Source organism: Doryrhamphus excisus, linkage group LG7 (assembly GCF_037039965.1).
Source record: "Doryrhamphus excisus strain RoL-2023G ecotype Guam linkage group LG7, RoL_Dexc_Guam_v1.1, whole genome shotgun sequence".
NCBI lineage: Eukaryota > Metazoa > Chordata > Actinopteri > Syngnathiformes > Syngnathidae > Doryrhamphus > Doryrhamphus excisus.
This window is the reverse complement of record NC_136363.1, coordinates 14,737,807-14,754,604: the sequence shown is the minus strand read 5'-3', so window position 1 is coordinate 14,754,604 and position 16,798 is coordinate 14,737,807. Positions and strand designations below refer to the sequence as shown.

Sequence of the window (16,798 nt, the reverse complement as noted above, 5' to 3'; positions counted from 1 at the left end):
CTTCAGCACATTCAAACACTTTCTATTGTCTAAGCAAATGGATATAAGGGTGATAACTAACACTATATTAATTCTATCTACATTTCCCCATGCGTCGGTGTCTTGCAACGGCGTGGTGAATGCATTCAGAAACAATAAATGCATGGTGGACATCAGTGTGGAGTCTTTACCACACTTAATAATATTATACATTTTTACCCAACCTAATTGTACACACCTCACAACTTTATTGTGTTATATTTCATCACATATTAATAACTTTATTACAGCTGCACGGCAAGCGAGTGGTCAGCACGCAGGCCTCACAGCTCAGTTCCACCCTCGGCCATCTCTGTGTGGAGTTTGCATATTCTCCCCGTGCATGCGTGGCTTTTCTCCGGGTACTCCGGTTTCCTCCCCCATTCCAAAAACATGCTAGGTTCATTGGCCACTCCAAATTGTATGTGCATAGGTATGCACTTTGGGGCCAACCCTGACTGGCCAAAAAAAAGGAGCTCCTGTATATAGTATCTTCTACTGATTACTGCAATATTGTGGGTGTGGAAAGGCCATCCCAAAGTTGTGTAAAGCAGATTTGTTGCAAGTGAGAAAAAAGGGAAGGGCAGGAGAGTCAGGAGTCTTAGAATGACATCAGCAATCATCTTTACATGTTTTGACCCGCACTGGATCTCCAAAGTTGCAACGTCATCCCCACTCCCTCGCTCTGCTCTCCTGCGGTCAGAGTCGTCATCATCGGAGTCAGTCAATGGTGCTTCAAATGCAAACATCAACATTAGCCACGTATACATGGAGCCAAATATTCCACTTGCTCAAAGGGAAAGAATTGAACCGTGGTATACACCTCAATCCCAAAGAAAAATGAACATATAAAGGGATTCCCAGAGGTGGAATATTCCTTTCCCCAATCCGATTGAGGTATCTCAAACGGAAAGTTGTTGGGGTGGGTTCTTCTTCTTCTGTTGTTTATTGGCGGTTGGCAAGCAGCTTTGGTGTGCATTAGCGCCATCTGTGGAACACAATCTAAACCCTTCTATACGCCATTCACAAGTACACTTTTTCTTTAAAAGAACATATATATCTATATAAAATATGTCCAGAGTTTAATGATAAAATATTAGCTCGATGCTTTTCTCGAGACGTTCTTCAGTTTTAAAAATGGAGACCACTGGCAATCGGCACTGGACTGCTGCGGAAAGTTTCTTTTTGATCCAAACTAAATTTCAAGACCCGGACGAGGGAATAACTGGCAATACGGAGATATTCCAACAAGTGAAAGAAAAACTCACATCACATGATGTTGATGTTTACGTTTTACTGGGCATGCCCCATTGACTATTCTGGTTGATTATAGCGGCGCATGTAGACAAGATGGGTACCATTGTTTTCGGAAAAGTCATTCGGAAAGAGGAAAAACTCATAGCTCGTCTCACATGGAGATGAAATCAAACACGGTCTCGTATTTACTGATAAAATGAAAAGCTGGCCCGGTTGGCATCGTACTTTCAGCTGACCAGGTCAAAGCTGGCGAGCTTTCATCGCATCTTTGGCGTGCTGTTTTGTCACCAAATTGTCATTGTGCCAAGCTGGAAAGGTGGACACCTCCCCTGGTGGGCCGCCCAAGCTACCAAATGACCAAATTGGTCGCACACAGTGGAGCACTGGACCAAACTACAAGCATGAAGTTAGAGGCCTATGTCTCTCAATTGGCCTGGGAACACCTTGTGATCCGCTGGGAGGAGCTACATGGAGTAGCTTAGGGAGAAGGAAGTCTGGCCTCCCTGCTGAGGCTGCTGACCCCACAACCCCATCTTGGATATGCGGAAGAGGATGGATGGATGGATGGATAAATGGATGATGGATGGATGGATAAATGGATGGATGGATGGATGGATGGATAAATGGATGGATAAATGGATGGATGGATGGATGGATAAATGGATGGATGGGGGGTGGGATGGATGGATAAATGGATGGATGAATGGACGGATGGGTGGATGGATAAATGGATGGATGAGTGGGTGGATGGATGGATGGATAAATGGATGGATGGGGGGTGGGATGGATGGAGGGATGGATAAATGGATGGATAAATGGACGGATGGGTGGACGGATAAATGGATGGATGAGTGGGTGGATGGATGGATAAATTGATGGATAAATGGATGGATAAATTGATGGATAAATGGATGGATAAATGGACAGATGGGTGGACGGATAAATGGATGGATAAGTGGGTGGATGGATGGATGGATAAATGGATGGATAAATGGATGGATAAATGGATGGATAAATGGATGGATGGATGGATAAATGGATGCATGGATGGATAAATGGATGGATGGGGGTGGGATGGATGGATGGATAAATGGATGGATGAATGGATGGATGGATAAATGGATGGATGAGTGGGTCGATGGATGGATGGATGGATGGATGGATGGATGGATGGATGGATGGATGGATAAATGGATGGATGAATGGATGGATGGGTGGATGGAAAAATGGATGGATGAGTGGGTGGATGGATCGAAAAATGGATGGATGGATGGATGGATAAATGGATGGATGGATAAATGGATGGATAAATGGATGGATGGATAAATGGATGCATGGATGGATAAATGAATGGATGGGGGGTGGGATGGATGGATGGATGGATAAATGGATGGATGAATGGACAGATGGGTGGATGGATGGATGGATGGATAAATGGATGGATGGGGGGTGGGATGGATGGAGGGATGGATGGACGGATGGGTGGACAGATAAATGGATGGATGAGTGGGTGGATGGATGGATGGATGGATAAATGTATGTATGGATGGATGGATAAATGGATGGATGGATGCTGGACATGAAGCTTTGATATGCATTTGTACAAAAGACTCCTTTTATACCGTGTTCTGTTCTGGTTTATTTCAGGCTGACGTGTGTGCGGGTGTGGATCCAAATTACTACGCCGGTCGGGTACCTGAACGTGTCACGGCAGCTGCTAGCTTCGGGAGTTAATGTCACCCTAACTGTTTAGCTGCGGGCGTTGATGTGTTGGGGGTTGATGCTATGAATAGTGTGGGCTAGTGTGTGTCTATAAACGTGAGTAACGTTTATTCTGACTTATTTAACGTTCGACTCCGCCGATCCATATCCCTGTTGCATCGTGTTTTGTGCCGTTACGTCCAGCCACCTGGCTGGTTGCTAAGTGCCTGTTAGTTAGCCTCGTTAGCATCGCTACTGTGTTGTGAACATATTGCGAACTCGTGCATATTGTAGTGCTTGTGCTTGGTTCCATTGTAGTCACTTATAGACTCATAAGTTTGTGCTCACGAGTATTGTTGTGTGCTTGTTCCCACACTCACATTTACATCCACACGTACATACACATGTACATACACACGTAAATACACACGTACATACACACGTACATACACACATACATCCACACGTACATACACACATACATCCACACGTACATACACATGCGCAATAAAGCAGCCATCAATGTGGATGTGGACGTCCCTCATTGCTACTGCACTCACCTGAACAGTATTCCCGTCCTGACCCGACGCCCTGGAGTGATTGCTGACCATTGCTGCACCCAGTGACCCCCCCCCCCCTTACTGCATGCATTGGTAGCATTGGAGAAAGACCGTCACCAATGTTTTCTATGTGACGCCTGGTCTATGGCATGTCCACCATCCTTTTACTTCCTTATGCTGTATTCAAACAGGAAATACATCAATTTGGAGTGCAGGATATCCAAATGTTGGTTCTGTTCTCTCTCTTTTTTACTCCCGTACAATAAGTGATGACCACAATCTGGGTGTGTGCTTTTCCTGTGTATCACAACATAGTCACATGACCAGCATGAGGTTTCGGGTCGATGATTCAGTCACAATAAATGTCCACATTGCCACAAAGTATTCTCCTGCTATGATAAGAGAGAGGAAACAGAAGCACCAAAATATTCCACTAACAGATTGAACAAGACTTGACTTTTGAGATGATGACTTCAGGGAAAAAGGAAACACCGCCATGATGCAATGACTGCACAAATGATGAAGCCATGCATGATTCCTATTGTCTTTCCTGTGTGGGCGGAGGAACAAGGAACTGACTGGAGCCACAGAATTTCCTCCAATCAAACTTGCCGGTGGGAAACATTTGCTTGTCCTGCTTGTCCACCTTCGGAAGTAAGCTGCCACCATTTTCTTACTCAGAAGATGCATGGTTGAGAAGATGCAGCCAATCACAGGGCACATATACGCAAACACCATTCTTCGGGCGAGCCAGCCAATCCCAGGGCACATATAGACAAACAACCATTCACACTCACATTCATACCTATGGACAATTTGGAGTGGCCAATTAACCTATCATATTTTTGGAATGTGGGAGGAAACCGGAGTACCCGGAGAAAAGCCACGCATGCACGGAGAGAACATGCAAACTCCACACAGAGATGGCTTAGGATGGAATCGAACTCGGGTCTCCTAGCTACGAGGCCTTCATTAAGATCCAAAGGTTAATTCTGGGCATTTTTCAACTGAGATTTCAATCTGGTCTGTAGACCATCAGGCCTTCTGAATGCCTTACATGTGACATTTTTCATGCTTGAATATGTATGTTGTGTAATTTTATTTCAGGTGTTTTTATTATCCTGTGCTTGTTTTAAAGTGCTTCATAAATGAAGTTGTGTTGGACATATGTTACATCATACAAAGCAAAGAAGATCCAGTCATTCCGAATAAGAGTGGCATTTATTAAGGGTCTCCTCCTCCATCCATGGTACTTCGTTCGGCATGCTTATCCACGCCGGTGTTGTCAGATCCATCAGACAATCCACAGCATCTCTTTTCCAATGCAGAGAAACTGGCAGGCATGTTGTGTCTCTGGAGAATGTCCATTTCATTTATCAGATTATCCCTTCCCATAATACAGCTGGAGCAGCTGGGGAGCAGAGATGAACGCGCTGCCGTCGGGTCAGTTTGGGACAAATGAATGGCGTTCCTGCTCGGGTTTAAGCTGGTCACAATGTGACTGGAGTTTTTATAGGGGTGATCCAAACCTGACCACTGTGGCCTCCGGTTATCCGTTGTTAATGACTTTCCTCTTGAGTGTATGGCTAACATTTGCTTCTTAACAACAAAAGTTCATTTTTCCTTCTACTGGTTTGTGTCCGGATTCCTCCTCTTCCTTTGGTGGGCGGAGCAACTAAGAACACCTACATGGCACCTGCGCCTCTTCGGCTGTGCCTGCAGTTACAGTCATCCCTTGTTTATGGTGGTAAAATTGGTTTCAGACACAAAATAGGATTCCTTATTCATGAATGGCATATTGTCATAGTGAGAGTAAATATGCTTTTTAACATGATTTAGACATGAAATAACACTCCATTTTTACACTTACTGCTACTCAATGTAGCAGACATTATAGTAGACAATAAGATGTCTTAGACATGGTGACCTGGTGGCTATTATCAATGTAATGTTGCTGACACCTAGTGGACAGCGTGGTAAAATACTACTGCAATGGTACGGTGAACATTCACACAGGAGTTGCTGTCAGCCACAACTCAGTCACTAGTATCACACTCCATTTTGTCACGATCGGGCCTCACCCCCTCGTGACAGCTTAGTTTTCTTCTGTTCCTCTGTTCATGCCCTTATTTTGAATTCACTTCCTCTGTTGCTGTTCTGTTTTGCATTGCTTTCAATTATCTCCCGCACCTGTTTCCTATTATTTGTGTTGCCTATTTAGTTCAGGTGCGCTCTCCCTTTTTTGTCGGGTCATTGCCATGTTTGAGTTGGTCATGCTAGTGCATTGTTCTGCTGCATAGCGTCTAATAAACACATTTTTACCTGCAATCGGGTCGTCAAACTCCCAAGCCGGAACGTGAGACATTTAACCTCTTTGAAATGTCTACATAGTATTTGTTTTTTCCTTCGTTTAGCCATTTTAATGATAGTAAATGATTGGGTACATTCATTCATTCAGTGGCTAATTCAGTGGCTAATTAACCTAGCATGTTTTTGGAATGTGGGAGGAAACCGGAGTACCCGGAGAAAACTCACATATGCAAACTCCACACAAAGACGTGCGAGGGTGGACTTGAACTCCTAGCTGTGAGGCCTGTGCGCTAACCACCCGTGCACCGTGCAGCCCCTTTTAATTTTTATCTTATGTTGAATGTGTTCATTAACAGTGATTGGCTCATCCTTGTTATAAGTTCACAAGTAGTGGTCAGAAATGGTTATGTGGTATAAATGTCTGACCAGTACTATGGAGTACCTGATCTGACTAGTGGACATTTGTACGTTTGTTTGTACCACCACCATGTGGCGGTCCAACACAATTGAACACCTGTATTCCATGTTGATGTTTGCTTTATTTATTATTAATATTATATTATTATTTATCTAGTATTATTTATCCATTATTATCAAACCACAGTTTTGATATAATTAAACAAACACAATTTAATAACCATTTGATCTCTGACCTTGTTAATAATTTCTTCTGTGGTTCCTCCAGAACAGAAAGCAGTGGTATTGTTGCCCCTCCCCCACCTGGAGGGGTTGGATGCCTTGGAAATCCTGTGGTACAGAATAAGGAAGACAATCCACCATGACTTATATGCGTATATTCACCCTCGGGATTTATTCTTCCTCTCAAAAATAACAACACTTCAGATATCATCAGATGATTACATCAACAATTACCAATTTGTTTCCAGACACATTTCACATGTTTCAATTAGCCTGCTTCATGCTATTAACTGTACGTTAACGCTGGCTAGCATTAGCCATTTGGCTTATGTTCAAATGCTCTACAACACATTTTGTAACAAACATTTAGCAGTCAGCTGTTTACTCCAGTAACTTTCTAAACTCTTTACAGCCGTTAAAATATAAATGATCTCTACTTTGTACTAACCTGTGGTACAGAATAAGGAAGACAATCCACGATGACTTGACGTATATTCACCCTCGGTATTTATTCTTCGTCTGTGGTTTTGTCACCTACTCTATACCGCCATCGCTGCTAGCACCCCCTAGTGGACCTTGCGGTATTACACCCAAACGCCAACAATGGAGATTTGCTTATTTTAGAAACAAACATATAAAAAATAGTAGGGTGTCTTTTTTTCTTTTACAACTGAATTTTATATGTATGACATGAACTATTACTACTCTTAAATGCTCTAAACATATTTGTGCATTTTAAACAGTTTTTGAAACCATAGCTTTTATGTACCTTACAGTATCATCCACAAATAATACCTAGCTTTACTTATTGCTTCCTGTCAGCTGATTTAGTTATTGGGATGTCATGATTGATTGGATCAAAGGCTTTTGTCAGATATATGAAAATACTTTAGAAATACTATGTAAATACTTTTTACATACGTATTATATACGTATATAATGATTCACTTTTCTACCACTTTGAAGTAGAAAACTTGCTTATTGGTCCATCTTCTTCACACAGGCTCCGGCACTGCTCCTTGTAAATAAACCCCCACTCTACTTTGTGATAGTTTGCCCTTTATGTAACCCGACCGGTCCGTACATGCATCCACTCTGGATTGGTACCAGGGTTCGTTGATGACAGCTGAGCGGCACTCATGGTCTTTAAGGTCAGGCAGCCCACCTCCCTGCTGGCACCCGTTACACCTGGCCCAGACCCACGGCTTATCAGCGTGGCATGTGGGCCCAGAGATTCCGTGCGCAAAATGATCCCAAAGTGATCCCTGCTGTACCTCCATCCCAAATACGACTGCACCAGATGGCTCCCTAACCAGGCCTGGGAAGGTTTGTGCTCCTTATCAGCTCGGGTGTTGACACCAGCTGCTTTGGATCGTTTGAGTCCCTGTTTTCAAGCCTGCTGTTGCGGGTCATCTGTGAATGCTGTATGATGACCTGCGCGGGAACCTCGTTGTCTGATCTACTGACCCCACGGTCCGTATACACACTCGAAAAAAAATGTACTGCATTTCCTTAAAAAGGTATGTTTACTTTTTGCATAGATCTTCTTAAGTTGTCCTAACTTTATTTTATTTTATTTTATTTATTTATTTATTTATTTTTTGTCCCGTCCAACCATTGGGGCAGATAGTATTGTTGATCTAAATGCCCTTACATGCTAGACAGATTTGCTCTGTGTCAGGAAAGGTGTTGGCTACAACTTCCCTGTACCATGAAATTTTATTTGCCGTTATTTGATGTTTTTGTTATGCCATTTGGAGCGACTGGACCGGAGCAAGAAGAAGAACAGAAAAGAAGAAGAGAAAGGTGGGGTGGGGGAGGGCAGTAGAGGGAGAGACAAAAACAGCAGCAACAAGAATTCCCATAACAACAACAGTGACAAACAGAACAGTTAAATGTCAATGATGGCTAAGGGTCACACTGGAGATGATATCAGTGAAATGAAACAGTCCAACTTACCAGTAGCAATAGTAACAATGAAGACATGAGCCGTGATAGTAAACACAATTACAACCATACAGTTACAGTAATTACAATCTCACTGCTTGACATCATTATTACTGTAATAATAGCATACCAATAGCATATAAACATCAGGGATAAGATAGTAGATTGTATAGAGAAGCACCCATGTGCTGTGAGTGTCCATATGGAGGTGTGTTGTGTATGTGAATGCGAGTGTGTGAGGATGCGGCCTTTGTGTAATTGTCACTGAGAATGACAAAAGGAGAGAGACTGCCTTCTACCACCCAGCAAACCCCAGGTCAAGCCCCCACCGCCAGAGATCCACCGGCCCCGTGGGTGTGGGCAAAGCCAGGGCCGACTCCCCAAGACCCGCCCCCAAAGCAACTCCCCGAAGAGACCAGCAAGAGGCCATGGAGGAGCAATCCCAACCGGCAACAGGGCGCCAGCAGGCCGGAGGAGAGCCGCACCCCCGAGACCAGCGGGAGACCATACCCCACTAGGGCATCGAAGGCCACACACCCGTGGGCACAGGGACGCCCCCGCCAGCCGGAAGGGAGCCCGTCCACGGCCGGAGGCGCCGCCCCCCGCCCCACACACCCCCAGGAAGCAGAACCCGGCCCGCCCCAGGTAACCCCAGGCCTGACCACCGACATAGGACCGCCCCGGCCAGGACAGAAGAGGCCCGGGCACACTGCCCCATGGAGGACCGGGCGGTAGAGATGGAACGCCCTGCGCCAGACCCCCGCAGAGCCCCCCCCCCCGTATATCTATATGGCCATATACACACACACCCACATATATATATATATATATATATATAATTATAATAAAAGTAATCATTATTTATCTAAGTATTTAAAACAATAAATACATAAAATAATCTCAGACACACGCGCACACCCCATCCACTCAATACACACACACGCAAGCACACACTGTGGACATCCCCGGGTGGGGCGTCCGGGGCATCACAGGGCGGGGGACCCAGGGGTCCCAGACCCACAACCAGGCCCCGAGCCCAGGGAGGTACGGACCGCCAAGGCATAGCACCTCCAGACTCCCCTCGACCACGGCATCAGGGCTACGGCAGTGTGGCAGACAAAGGAGCGGGTGAGGGGAGGAAGCCCGCACATGAGCAAGCGGAGGGGGCGAGCAGGCGAGTGGTGAGGCGCTCCACCGCGCCGGTCGACACCCGCCGGGCAGCTCACCCCCGTGAGGGAGAGCCATAGCTCCAAGTCATGGGGAGGCCAAGCACCAGAGCCGAGGAGTTAAGACCAGCGCAAGGCCACCGACGGACCCCACCATCCACCGGGAGGGCCAACCCCCCCCATAACCAGCAGCGCTCCATCCACGTACCGGAGAACCATCCCCGACGAGCCCTAAGGCAAGACTGGGGATGGGCAAAGACAGGGACAGCGATGCAGCAGAGCATAGGACCAGTGGCAGCAGACACCCAAACGCCCGGAAGAGCACCGCCCCCCCCAGCAGGCCCCACTCCGAGGAGCATGCTCCCCATCCCCACACGCCACCCAGGCCCCCGTCCCCATGAGCAGGATCAGGCCCCCTCCCAACACACAGCCCGGTCCCCGCAGCAGCCACCACCGCGCAACAACCCCAAGCCACCACCGTAGACATCCGGCCACCAGCGACGCGGACCCCACCGCCTGGAGGCCGGCGAACGCCCTCCCAAGGGCACGTGGGGGCCCGCGACCCAGGACAGACCCAGGGAGGTAGCGCCAACCATGACCCTAGGGCAAGCCCCGGCGTCAGCTGGTTCCAGCGGGACCCCCAGGAAGGCCAGGCAGACCAGACCAAAATATCCTGCAGCCCAGGGCACCCCGAGCGAGCCGCCAAGCCCCAGCAGGCAGAAGGCTCTCCGGTCCAGCCCGCTACACCTGTGTGTGTGAAGATGGTATTGTGTAGATTGTGCAATTAAAAATAGGCCTGCCCCATATGGCTGACCTATGTGTGTGGTGTATGTGTATGTGTGTGTGTGTGTGTGTGTGTGTGTGTGGAGGGAAGCTGAGCAATGGTGGGTCCCATGCCTGCCCAGATCCCCCCCAGAACTGAGTGTCTAAGGTGCAGTTAAAATTGAAGGGTGACCAAGCCAGAGGAATGCCGAGGACAAAAGGGCATCCGCAAGGAAACCCTTCGCCCCCGGCATAACCAGTTGCAGGCCACCCCCCTACATGTACAGTGAAGAAAATAAGTATTTGAACACCCTGCTATTTTGCTATTTCTCCCACTTAGAAATCATGGAGGGGTCTGAAATTTTCATCGTAGGTGCATGTCCACTGTGAGAGAGATAAACTAAAAAGAAAAATCCAGAAATCACAATGCATGATTTTTTAACAATTTATTTGTGTGATACAGCTGCTAATAAGTATTTGAACACCTGAGAAAATGAATGTTAATATTTGGTACAGTAGCCTTTGTTTGCTATTACAGAGGTCAAACGTTTCCTGTAGTTTTTCACCAGGTTTGCACACACTGCAGGAGGGATCTTGGCCCACTCCTCCACACAGATCTTCTCTAGATCAGTCAGGTTTCTGGGCTGTCGCTGAGAAACACGGAGTTTGAGCTCCCTCCAAAGATTTTCGATTGGGTTCAGGTCTGGAGACTGGCTGGGCCATGCTAGAACCTTGATATGCTTCTTACGGAGCCACTCCTTGGTTTTCCTGGCTGTGTGCTTCGGGTCGTTGTCGTGTTGGAAGACCCAGCCACGACCCATCTTCAATGCTCTGACAGAGGGAAGGAGGTTGTTCCCCAAAATCTCACAATACACGGCCCCAGTCATCCTCTCTTTAATGCAGTGCACTCGTCCTGTCCCATGTGCAGAAAAACACCCCCAAAGCATGATGCTACCACCCCCATGCTTCACAGTAGGGATGGTGTTCTTCGGATTGTACTCTTCATTCTTCTTCCTCCAAACACGCTTATTGGAATTATGACCAAAAAGTTCTATTTTGGTCTCATCTGACCATAAAACTTTCTCCCATGACTCCTCTGTATCATCCAAATGGTCATATGCAAACTTAAGACGGGCCTTGACATGTGCTGGTTTAAGCAGGGGAACCTTTCGTGCCATGCATGATTTCACATCATGACGTCTTAGTGTATTACCTACAGTAACCTTGGAAACGGTGGTCCCAGCTCTTTTCAGGTCATTGACCAAGTCCTGTCGTGTAGTTCTGGGCTGATTCCTCACCTTTCTTAGAATCATTGAGACCCCACGAGGTGATATCTTGCATGGGGCTCCACTCCGATTGAGATTGACCGTCATGTTTAGCTTCTTCCATTTTCTAATGATAGCTCCAACAGTGGACCTTTTTTCACCAAGCTGCTTGGTAATTGCTCCGTAGCCCTTTCCAGCCTTGTGGAGGTGTACAATTTTGTCTCTGGTGTCTTTGGACAGCTCTTTGGTCTTCGCCATGTTACAAGTTAAAGTCTTACTGATTGTATGGGGTGGACAGGTGTCTTTATGCAGCTAACGACCTCAAACAGGTGCATCTGATTCAGGATGATACATGGAGTGCAGGTGGACTTCTAATGGGCAGACTAACAGGTCTTTCAGGGTCAGAATTCTAGATGATACACAGGTGTTCAAATACTTATTAGCAGCTGTATCACACAAATAAATTGTTAAAAAATCATGCATTGTGATTTCTGGATTTTTCTTTTTAGTTTATCTCTCTCACAGTGGACATGCACCTACGATGAAAATTTCAGACCCCTCCATGATTTCTAAGTGGGAGAAATAGCAAAATAGCAGGGTGTTCAAATACTTATTTTCTTCACTGTATGTGAGGTGGTGCAGTGCAGCAGGGAGGACCGGGGCCCCACACATGCCCACCCCGCACTACCGACCAACCGAGCCGGGCAAGCCAGCCGCCCGGACCAAGCCCTGGGCCACAGGACCAACCACGAGCCCCACCCAGCCCATCGTGGCAGCCAGTCCGGCCTGCCAGCTCCCCCCCGGAGGGCCCAACCAGAGATTGTGCCAGCTACGCCACCCCCGGACCACCAGGAGCCGCGGACAAACCACACGCCCCGAGGCAGCTCCTACAACCACCAGAACAGCAAGGACCACGCCCCGGCAACACATCCGTCACCATGGCAGCCCAGGGAGTGACACCACAGAGACCGCAGGAGAACCGGGACCCGCATGGGGAAGAGCCCAAACCCGCCCCCGGGCACGTGAGCCAAGAGTGCCAGGGCGGGACAGAGACACACACACCAGGCAGCAGAGCCCACCAGGTAAACGACACCCCAACAGCCGCAAAAAGTGAATGCCCCCCCAGTCCCATCCTCCGCCACAGCGCCGACCCGTCTCCACCACATCTCCCATCCACCCACGGACCCGCCGAGTAGGACACCCCGGAGGCGGGAAGACCGCCACCAGACCGGAGACAGAAGGGGCCAACCAGACACCGGCAAATAGCAGGGGCTGCCCTAAGTTGTCCTAACTTTAGTCTTATTTAAGTAGTCCAGTATTACAAGGCCAACTTAAAATACCTGCACAAATAAGACCTGTTTTAAGTTGAATCTAATTGATTTTCTGTGTATTTTATTGAATTTTCTCGTTTGTTGTAATTGGTATATGTTTTAAGTTCAACAAAAGTACAATGACTATGAGTTTTATTTATGTACAAGAGCTAAATAAATCAAGCAGTGCTCATTTAAAATCAATGAATATTCCTTTAAAAGGTTGTTATCTCACCGTTCTCAAGTTGTTCTAACTTTTAGTCAATGTTTTCCACTTCAAAATGTCCATGCAAAAAGTACACATACTTATTAAAGTACATGCAACTCACTGACTCAATTGTGTATTTTTTTCCCAACAAATGTCCATGCAAAAAGTAAACACACTTATTAAAGTACATGCAACTCACTGACTCAAGTTATGGGAAATAATAAAGAGCCACAATTCACAGTTCCAAATGTTTATTTTGCAAATACCTGTAAACCTGTAAAAATAACTGTAAACCCGTAAAAATACCTATAAATAGCTGAAAATACCTGTAAATACCTGTAAACCTGTGAAAATACCTGTAAAAATACCAGTATACCTGTGAAAATACCAGTAAATACATGTAAACCTGTAAAAATAGCTGTAAAAGTACCTGTAAACCTGTAAAAATACCTGTAAATACCTGTAAGCCCGTAAAAATACCTGTAAAAATAGCTGTGTACCTGTAAAAATACCTGTAAATACCTGTATACCTGTAAAAATACCTGTAAATACCTGTATACCTGTATACCTATAACTTCATGTAAACCTGTAAAAATACCTGTAAATACATGTAAACCTGTAAAAATACCTGTAAATACCTGTAAATACCTGAAAACCTGTAAAAATACCTGTGAAAATACTTGTATACCTGTAAAAATACCTGTAAAAATGTAAATACCTGTAAATACTTGTAAACCTGTAAAAATACCTGTAAAAATACCTGTAAAAATACCTGTAAATACTTTATAAAAACCTGTAAATACCTGTAAATGTCTGTAAACATGTAAAAATACATGTAAATACCTGTAAATATATGTAAACCTGTAAAAATATCTGAAAAAAACCTGTAAACCTGTAAAAATACCCGTAAATACCTGTAAATACCTGTAAATATATGTAAACCTGTAAAAATATCTGTAAAAATACCTGTAAACCTGTAAAAATACCCGTAAATACCTGTAAATACCTGTAAATACCTGTAAATACCTGTAAATACCTGTAAATACCTGTAAATATATGTAAACCTGTAAAAATATTTGTAAAAATACCTGTAAACCTGTAAAAAATACCCGTAAATACCTGTAAATACCTGTAAATATATGTAAACCTGTAAAAATATCTGTAAAAATACCTGTAAACCTGTAAAAAAATACCCGTAAATACCTGTAAACTTGAAATTTGGCATCATCTATCTTGATCAGTGATCTAATGGTGATGTGAGGCAGTGGCATCAAACCGCTGTGAACCTTACTGAGGTATTTTCGCAACTTATGAACTGTACTTGGTTGTGGCCAATATGAGTACAAATATGACTGACGGCATTATGAAAAACTGGCTACTCATAGTTCTGTGAATCAGAGCTGTTAAAGATCATTTTCCCTTGTTTTGAGTTCTTGATGCTGCCATTTTGGACAGTTTTTGTCAGAAGTATGTTAGTGTGTGTTAGTGTGTGTGTTTGTGTGTTATCTGTTAGTATGTATGGTGTGCAAGTGTGTGTGGCGTGTTGTTGTGTGTTTTTTACCGTGATTTTTCCCACCTGGCCACAAATACATACATTGAAATACATTGAAATATACATCCATTTTGTTCCTTCACCCATTCTTTTGTCCATCTACTTCACTTGCACCTGAAATGGGTGCTAAAGGCGGCCAGGCTTCGGTTCTCACCTCTAGGCCTGTTAGCATTAGCGGATATACACATGTATACACACGGACTTTCTTTTCTCACATAAACAACTAACATACAGTACAGAGGCATCAAAAGTCACTCTACATGACTATACTACATATCGTGTGTACTTTAAAATACTTGTTTTTCAGCAACCTGAAAGACATGAAAGAGCAGGAACAGTTGGTCGTCTCTCCAACACGGCAGTTCATTTCTTTCTTCTTCACCGCTGTGTGTTGGCCTTCCCAACAACCAAGCCTCAACGCCCCCCTGTGGCTCCACTGTGCAACAGCACCGAGCAGCCAAAGTGCCATACTTTCAACCACTAATTATAGGAAGATTCAATGAAAACCACTTTGGTTTTTGTGGGGGTTTTCACACCTTTACACATTTAAGAAAAAATTGGGATGAAATGGGTTGAACAGCTCGAGGTTCAGGCAACTATGAGCAGCACGTTTTTGATAATGCTGTCAGCCATTTTTGCACTTGTATTGGATCCTCAACCAACACTTTGGCCAACTCATGAACTGCACCTTTGTTTCTGGATCCAAAGTGCAAATGTCACCGACCACTATCATAGACGCTTAACATTTTGCGTCATCAGAATAGAATACACTTTGCAACATTCCAGTTCTCCAGACATGACTATCCACCTCCAAAGACTGGAACAACACGAGCGGCGACCATCTCATATTCAAGCTGGATGACATTGAACCATGTCATCTTTGAAGAACAACTGGAAGAGCAAGTCTATCACAGCACAAATGAGGGGAGGGGTGTCCATGTTCTGATTTTCAGCCATGAGGTTCAACAGCTTTTCCCAGCAGCTTTTGCTTTAAGGAGGCGACTTTTGGATTGCTTTTCTGATCGTCTATTTTCAGAAATCATTTCTGAAATACCTCACAAGCGTACTTCAGCTCTCGTGGGGAGCTCAGATTGAGGCCATAGATGAGGCCCATCGGCTAAGCACAGGCCCTTGGTACATCCAACCCCTGCAGGACTTCTGTGCCCTCTATCGTGATGATCGCACTCGATGGATCAGATGCTGTGGCGCCTTTGGCGACGAGGATCTTCATCACGTGACTGTCAAGATCTCCAATTTGGCCCTCAGAATCCTGAATGGGAGAATATCAGAGACAAATCAGTATTGTCACTCCTGGCACAATCAACCACTATAGTGGTAGCTTTAACTACATATGATTGCTTTTTCCTTTTATATTAGCTGAAAATAGTAATGGTAATGGTAATGGTAATGGTAATGGTAATGGTAATGGTAATGGTAATGGTTTTATTTCATTTGAACATGCATCAGATTCCAATTGAGTGCATCCCATAATCAGTTCCCAGTTCCACATGTCCAAAAGGAGTAGGAAGAAGCAAAGCTTATTAAATCCTACCCCTCCATCTGGTACTTTTACAATCACTAACTGTTACATTTGTTCACTTCCTGCTTTCCATAATACAGTTTAAGGTTTTTTTTGTTTTTTTGTTTAATAATGCACCTCATAGCGAAGTACTGGGTGATATGAGCATCCAATGCCATAATGGGTACCATAGTAAGTGTCAATATAGTGATATATATAGCACATCATGACTGGTTCAAGACTCTTCATCCTTGTATTTAGCAAACATCAATTGCTTGTATTGTTTCTTGAATTGGCTCATCGTTGTGCATTGTTTGATTTCCTTACTCAATCCATTCCATAGTTTGATTCCACATACTGAAATGCTATGGCTAGCATAACGTAGTCCTAGCATAGAAGTGTTTCAAATGTACTTCTTCCCTGAGATCATATTTCTCCTCTCTAGTAGAGAAGTATTGGATGACATTTTTAGCTAATTGCTTATTTTTAGCCTTATGCATTATTTTAGCTGTTTGAAGATGAACTACGTATATCAGCAAGTTGAAGTATTTGTCATTTTACAAATAAGGAGTTAGTATGTTCTC

The 16,798-nt window shown here is 44.8% G+C and overlaps 1 long non-coding RNA gene across 1 annotated transcript; it reads right to left on the bottom strand.

The window, feature by feature from the left end:
* Positions 1 to 5,239: 5,239 nt before the first annotated feature.
* Positions 5,240 to 6,979, bottom strand: LOC144899501 (uncharacterized). Its single transcript, XR_013627633.1, has 3 exons — positions 6,934 to 6,979; positions 6,500 to 6,593; positions 5,240 to 5,252 (listed from the first exon to the last, which is right to left on the bottom strand). It is a non-coding gene; the product is annotated as an uncharacterized LOC144899501 (long non-coding RNA).
* Positions 6,980 to 16,798: the final 9,819 nt, after the last annotated feature.